The sequence below is a fragment of the Hippichthys cyanospilos genome, unplaced genomic scaffold, assembly GCF_059441005.1.
Source record: "Hippichthys cyanospilos isolate Australia breed blue-spotted pipefish unplaced genomic scaffold, RoL_Hcya_1.0 HiC_scaffold_56, whole genome shotgun sequence".
In the NCBI taxonomy this organism is placed as follows: Eukaryota; Metazoa; Chordata; class Actinopteri; order Syngnathiformes; family Syngnathidae; genus Hippichthys; species Hippichthys cyanospilos.
Window position 1 is genome coordinate 170,001 of NW_028283412.1, and position 7,500 is coordinate 177,500.

A 7,500-nucleotide genomic window follows, 5' to 3' on the forward strand; every position below is an offset into this window, starting at 1 on the left:
GAGCCGAAAGGCCGCCCGCTTCTCCGGTCCGTGTTCGTGTTCGTTACGCGGCCCGCTCGGAGCGAGGCCGCGGCGAGCGCGTGGGGCCGCCCGCTGCCCCGGTCCGTGTTCGTTAAGCGGCCCGCCTGGAGCGAGGCCGGGGCGAGCCGAAAGGCCGCCCGCTTCCTTTAGTCCGTGTTCGTTAAGCGGCCCGCCTGGAGCGAGACCGGGGCGAGCCGAAAGGCCGCCCGCTTTCTCTGGTCCGTGTTCGTTAAGCGGCCCGCCTGGAGCGAGGCCGCGGCGAGCCAAAAGGCCGCCCGCTTCTCCGGTCCGTGTTCGTGTTTAATATTCGGCCCGCCCGCTCGGAGCGAGGCCGGGAAGAGCGGCTAAGCCGACCGCTTCTCCGGTCCGTGTTCGTGTTTCATAAGCGGCCCCCCCGAAAGGCCGCGGCGAGCCAAAAGGCCGCCCGCTTCTCCGGTCCGTGTTCGTGTTTAATATTCGGCCCGCCCGCTCGGAGCGAGGCCGGGGAGAGCGGCTAAGCCGACCGCTTCTCCGGTCCGTGTTCGTGTTTCATAAGCGGCCCCCCCGAAAGGCCGCGGCGAGCCAAAAGGCCGCCCGCTTCTCCGGTCCGTGTTCGTGTTTAATATGCGGCCCGCCCGCTCGGAGCGAGGCCGGGAAGAGCGGCTAAGCCGACCGCTTCTCCGGTCCGTGTTCGTGTTTCATAAGCGGCCCCCCCGAAAGGCCGCGGCGAGCGGCAGAGCCGCCCGCTTCTCCGGTCCGTGTTCGTGTTTAATATTCGGCCCGCCCGCTCGGAGCGAGGCCGGGAAGAGCGGCAAAGCCGCCCGCTTCTCCAGTCCGTGTTCGTGTTTCATTAGCGGCCCCCCCCCACCCGGAGCGAGGCCGCGGCGAGCGGCAACGCCGCCCGCTTCTCCAGTCCGTGTTCGTGTTTCATAAGCGGCCCCCCCCCTTCCGGAGCGAGGCCGCGGCGAGCGGCAAAGCCGCCCGCTTCTCCAGTCCGTGTTCGTGTTTCACATTGCCGGGGAGCCAGGCACTCATTTGTGACAAAAGTGGCACTCTGTCATATTTTCAGAAAAGTGGGACTTTGCCATATTTTCGAAAAAGTGGGACTTTGTCATATTTTCGAAAAGTGGGACTTTGTCATATTTTCGAAAAAGTGGGACTTTGTCATATTTTCGGCTCCAAAAGCTCTTAAAATGCTGTTCCCTATATATGTGCCGATAGTGTTTTGGAGATCTGGGTCAAACCTCCGCATCTTTTTGGTTTGAGGGTAGAGGTGGGGGGTCAACGCAAAAGATGCGGGCACTTAGTCATTTTTTCGGTTGGGCGACCAGGGGCGCTGTTGGCACTTTGTCATTTTTTCGGCTGGGCGACCAGGGGCGCCGTTTGCACTTAGTCATTTTTAAGGCTGGGCGACCAGGGGCGTTGAGTGTTTGGGCGACCAGGGGCGCCGTTGGCACTTAGTCATTTTTTCGGCTGGGCGACCAGGGGCGTTGAGTGTTTGGGCGACCAGGGGCGCTGTTTGCACTTAGTCATTTTTTCGGCTGGGCGACCAGGGGCGTTTGTTTGCTGGGCGACCAGGGGCATTTTTGACACTTTGCCGTTTTTATGGATGGGCGACCAGGGGCGTTTGTTTGCTGGGCGACCAGGGGCATTTTTGACACTTTGCCGTTTTTATGGATGGGCGACCAGGGGCGTTTGTTTGCTGGGCGACCAGGGGCATTTTTGACACTTTGCCGTTTTTATGGATGGGCGACCAGGGGCGTTTGTTTGCTGGGCGACCAGGGGCATTTTTGACACTTTGCCGTTTTTATGGATGGGCGACCAGGGGCGTTTGTTTGCTGGGCGACCAGGGGCATTTTTGACACTTTGCCGTTTTTATGGATGGGCGACCAGGGGCGTTTGTTTGCTGGGCGACCAGGGGCATTTTTGACACTTTGCCGTTTTTATGGATGGGCGACCAGGGGCGTTTGTTTGCTGGGCGACCAGGGGCATTTTTGACACTTTGCCGTTTTTATGGATGGGCGACCAGGGGCGTTTGTTTGCTGGGCGACCAGGGGCATTTTTGACACTTTGCCGTTTTTATGGATGGGCGACCAGGGGCGGCTAGTGGCTGGGCGACCAGGGGCATTTTTGACACTTTGCCGTTTTTGTGGATGGGCGACCAGGGGCGCCGTGTGGCTGGGCGACCAGGGGCATTTTTGACACTTTGCCGTTTTTATGAATGGGCGACCAGGGGCGTTTATTGGCTGGGCGACCAGGGGCATTTTTGACACTTTGCCGTTTTTATGGATGGGCGACCAGGGGCGGCTAGTGGCTGGGCGACCAGGGGCATTTTTGACACTTTGCCGTTTTTGTGGATGGGCGACCAGGGGCGCCGTGTGGCTGGGCGACCAGGGGCATTTTTGACACTTTGCCGTTTTTATGAATGGGCGACCAGGGGCGTTTATTGGCTGGGCGACCAGGGGCATTTTTGACACTTTGCCGTTTTTGTGGATGGGCGACCAGGGGCGCCGTGTGGCTGGGCGACCAGGGGCGTTTGTGGGACCGGGCTGACACCGGGACTTTGCCTTTAATTCGGCCGCTCCAGGGAACCAGGAACGCCGGCCTCTGCTCAGCACAAGTCGGCCTGAAGTGGGACTTTGTCATATTTTAATCCTGGGCGACCAGGGGCGTTTGAGGGACCGGGCAGACACCGGGACATTGCCTGTTATTTGGCCGCTCCAGGGAACCAGGCAGGTCGGCCTCTGTTCAGCACAATTCGGCCTGAAGTGTGACTTTGTCATATTTTAAGGCTGGGCGACCAGGGGCGCTGTTGGCACTTTGTCATTTTTTGGGCTGGGCGACCAGGGGCGCTGTTGGCACTTAGTCATTTTTTCGGATGGGCGACCAGGGGCGTTGAGTGTTTGGGCGACCAGGGGCGTCTGTGGGACTTTGTCATTTTTTCGGCTGGGCGACCAGGGGCGTTTAGTGTTTGGGCGACCAGGGGCGTTTGTGGGACTTTGTCATTTTTTGGGCTGGGCGACCAGGGGCGTTTGACACCGGCACTTTGCCTAATTTTTAGCCGCTCCAGGGAACCAGGCAGGTCGGCCTCATTCCTGCACTTCTGCCCCTGAGTTGGGCGACCAGGGGCGTTTGAGGAACCGGGCGGACAGCGGCACTTTGCCTGATATTTGGCCGCTCCAGGGAACCAGGCAGGTCGGCCTCATTTCAGCACTTCTGCCCCTGAGTTGGGCGACCAGGGGCGTTTGGGGAACCGGGCGGACACCGGCACTTTGCCTAATATTTGGCCGCTTTAGGGAACCAGGCAACTCGGCCTCATTTCAGCACTTCTCCCCTGAGTTGGGCGACCAGGGGCGTTTGGGGAACCGGGCGGACACCGGCACTTTGCTCTTTTTTTGGCCGCTTTAGGGAACCAGGCAACTCGGCCTCATTTCAGCACTTCTGCCCCTGAGTTGGGCGACCAGGGGCGTTTGGGGAACCGGGCGGACACCGGCTTTTTGCCTAATATTTGGCCGCTCCAGGGAACCAGGACACTCGGCCTGACTTCAGCACTTCTGCCCTGAGTTGGGCGACCAGGGGCGTTTGGGGAACCGGGCGGACAGCGGCACTTTGCCTAATATTTGGCCGCTCCAGGGAACCAGGCAGGTCGGCCTCATTTCAGCACTTCTGCCCCTGAGTTGGGCGACCAGGGGCGTTTGGGGAACCGGGCGGACACCGGCTTTTTGCCTAATATTTGGCCGCTCCAGGGAACCAGGACACTCGGCCTGACTTCAGCACTTCTGCCCTGAGTTGGGCGACCAGGGGCGTTTGGGGAACCGGGCGGACAGCGGCACTTTGCCTAATATTTGGCCGCTCCAGGGAACCAGGACACTCGGCCTGACTTCAGCACTTCTGCCCTGAGTTGGGCGACCAGGGGCGTTTGGGGAACCGGGCGGACACCGGCACTTTGCCTAATATTTGGCCGCTCCAGGGAACCAGGAACGCCGGCCTCTGCTCGGCACAATTCGGCCTGAAGTGTGACTTTGTCATTTTTAAGGCTGGGCGACCAGGGGCACTGTTGGCACTTAGTCATTTTTTCGGCTGGGCGACCAGGGGCGTTGAGTGTTTGGGCGACCAGGGGCGCTGTTGGCACTTAGTCATTTTTTCGGCTGGGCGACCAGGGGCGCCGTTGGCACTTAGTCATTTTTTCGGCTGGGCGACCAGGGGCGTTTGTGGGACTTTGTCATTTTTTGGGCTGGGCGACCAGGGGCGTTTGACACCGGCACTTTGCCTAATATTTGGCCGCTCCGGGGAACCAGGCAGGTCGGCCTCATTCCTGCACTTCTGCCCCTGAGTTGGGCGACCAGGGGCGTTTGGGGAACCGGGCGGACAGCGGCACTTTGCCTAATATTTGGCCGCTCCAGGGAACCAGGCAGGTCGGCCTCATTTCAGCACTTCTGCCGGTCAGTTGGGCGACCAGGGGCGTTTAAGGAACCGGGCGGACACCGGCACTTTGCCTAATATTTGGCCGCTCCAGGGAACCAGGCAACTCGGCCTCATTTCAGCACTTCTGCCCCTGAGTTGGGCGACCAGGGGCGTTTGGGGAACCGGGCGGACACCGGCACTTTGCCTAATATTTGGCCGATTTTGGGAACCAGGCAACTCGGCCTCATTTCAGCACTTCTCCCCTGAGTTGGGCGACCAGGGGCGTTTGGGGAACCGGGCGGACAGCGGCACTTTGCCTAATATTTGGCCGCTCCAGGGAACCAGGCAGGTCGGCCTCATTTCAGCACTTCTGCCCCTGAGTTGGGCGACCAGGGGCGTTTGGGGAACCGGGCGGACACCGGCACTTTGCCTAATATTTGGCCGCTTTAGGGAACCAGGCAACTCGGCCTCATTTCAGCACTTCTCCCCTGAGTTGGGCGACCAGGGGCGTTTGGGGAACCGGGCGGACACCGGCACTTTGCTCTTTTTTTGGCCGCTTTAGGGAACCAGGCAACTCGGCCTCATTTCAGCACTTCTGCCCCTGAGTTGGGCGACCAGGGGCGTTTGGGGAACCGGGCGGACACCGGCACTTTGCCTAATATTTGGCCGCTTTAGGGAACCAGGCAACTCGGCCTCATTTCAGCACTTCTCCCCTGAGTTGGGCGACCAGGGGCGTTTGGGGAACCGGGCGGACACCGGCACTTTGCCTAATATTTGGCCGCTTTAGGGAACCAGGCAACTCGGCCTCATTTCAGCACTTCTCCCCTGAGTTGGGCGACCAGGGGCGTTTGGGGAACCGGGCGGACACCGGCACTTTGCTCTTTTTTTGGCCGCTTTAGGGAACCAGGCAACTCGGCCTCATTTCAGCACTTCTGCCCCTGAGTTGGGCGACCAGGGGCGTTTGGGGAACCGGGCGGACAGCGGCACTTTGCCTAATATTTGGCCGATTTTGGGAACCAGGACACTCGGCCTCAGTTTGCCACTTCCCAGCCTGAAGTTGGACTTAGTCGTTTTTACAGCCGGCCCGAGAACCGGGCGGACAGCGGCACTTTGCCTAATATTTGGCCGCTCCAGGGAACCAGGCAACTCGGCCTGACTTCAGCACTTCTCCCCTGAGTTGGGCGACCAGGGGCGTTTGGGGAACCGGGCGGACACCGGCTTTTTGCCTAATATTTGGCCGCTCCAGGGAACCAGGACACTCGGCCTGACTTCAGCACTTCTGCCCTGAGTTGGGCGACCAGGGGCGTTTGGGGAACCGGGCGGACACCGGCACTTTGCTCTTTTTTTGGCCGCTTTAGGGAACCAGGCAACTCGGCCTCATTTCAGCACTTCTGCCCCTGAGTTGGGCGACCAGGGGCGTTTGGGGAACCGGGCGGACACCGGCACTTTGCCTAATATTTGGCCGATTTTGGGAACCAGGCAACTCGGCCTCATTTCAGCACTTCTCCCCTGAGTTGGGCGACCAGGGGCGTTTGGGGAACCGGGCGGACAGCGGCACTTTGCCTAATATTTGGCCGCTCCGGGGAACCAGGCAACTCGGCCTCATTTTGCCACTTCCCAGCCTGAAGTTGGACTTTGTCGTTTTTACAGCCGGCCCGAGAACCGGGCGGACAGCGGCACTTTGCCTAATATTTGGCCGCTTTAGGGAACCAGGCAACTCGGCCTCATTTCAGCACTTCTGCCCCTGAGTTGGGCGACCAGGGGCGTTTGGGGAACCGGGCGGACACCGGCACTTTGCCTAATATTTGGCCGCTTTAGGGAACCAGGCAACTCGGCCTCATTTCAGCACTTCTGCCCCTGAGTTGGGCGACCAGGGGCGTTTGGGGAACCGGGCGGACACCGGCACTTTGCCTAATATTTGGCCGATTTTGGGAACCAGGCAACTCGGCCTCATTTCAGCACTTCTCCCCTGAGTTGGGCGACCAGGGGCGTTTGGGGAACCGGGCGGACACCGGCTTTTTGCCTAATATTTGGCCGCTCCAGGGAACCAGGCAGGTCGGCCTCATTTCAGCACTTCTGCCCCTGAGTTGGGCGACCAGGGGCGTTTGGGGAACCGGGCGGACACCGGCACTTTGCCTAATATTTGGCCGCTTTAGGGAACCAGGCAACTCGGCCTCATTTCAGCACTTCTCCCCTGAGTTGGGCGACCAGGGGCGTTTGGGGAACCGGGCGGACACCGGCACTTTGCTCTTTTTTTGGCCGCTTTAGGGAACCAGGCAACTCGGCCTCATTTCAGCACTTCTGCCCCTGAGTTGGGCGACCAGGGGCGTTTGGGGAACCGGGCGGACACCGGCACTTTGCCTAATATTTGGCCGATTTTGGGAACCAGGCAACTCGGCCTCATTTCAGCACTTCTCCCCTGAGTTGGGCGACCAGGGGCGTTTGGGGAACCGGGCGGACACCGGCTTTTTGCCTAATATTTGGCCGCTCCAGGGAACCAGGCAGGTCGGCCTCATTTCAGCACTTCTGCCCCTGAGTTGGGCGACCAGGGGCGTTTGGGGAACCGGGCGGACACCGGCACTTTGCCTAATATTTGGCCGCTTTAGGGAACCAGGCAACTCGGCCTCATTTCAGCACTTCTCCCCTGAGTTGGGCGACCAGGGGCGTTTGGGGAACCGGGCGGACACCGGCACTTTGCCTAATATTTGGCCGCTTTAGGGAACCAGGCAACTCGGCCTCATTTCAGCACTTCTCCCCTGAGTTGGGCGACCAGGGGCGTTTGGGGAACCGGGCGGACACCGGCACTTTGCTCTTTTTTTGGCCGCTTTAGGGAACCAGGCAACTCGGCCTCATTTCAGCACTTCTGCCCCTGAGTTGGGCGACCAGGGGCGTTTGGGGAACCGGGCGGACAGCGGCACTTTGCCTAATATTTGGCCGATTTTGGGAACCAGGACACTCGGCCTCAGTTTGCCACTTCCCAGCCTGAAGTTGGACTTAGTCGTTTTTACAGCCGGCCCGAGAACCGGGCGGACAGCGGCACTTTGCCTAATATTTGGCCGCTCCAGGGAACCAGGCAACTCGGCCTGACTTCAGCAC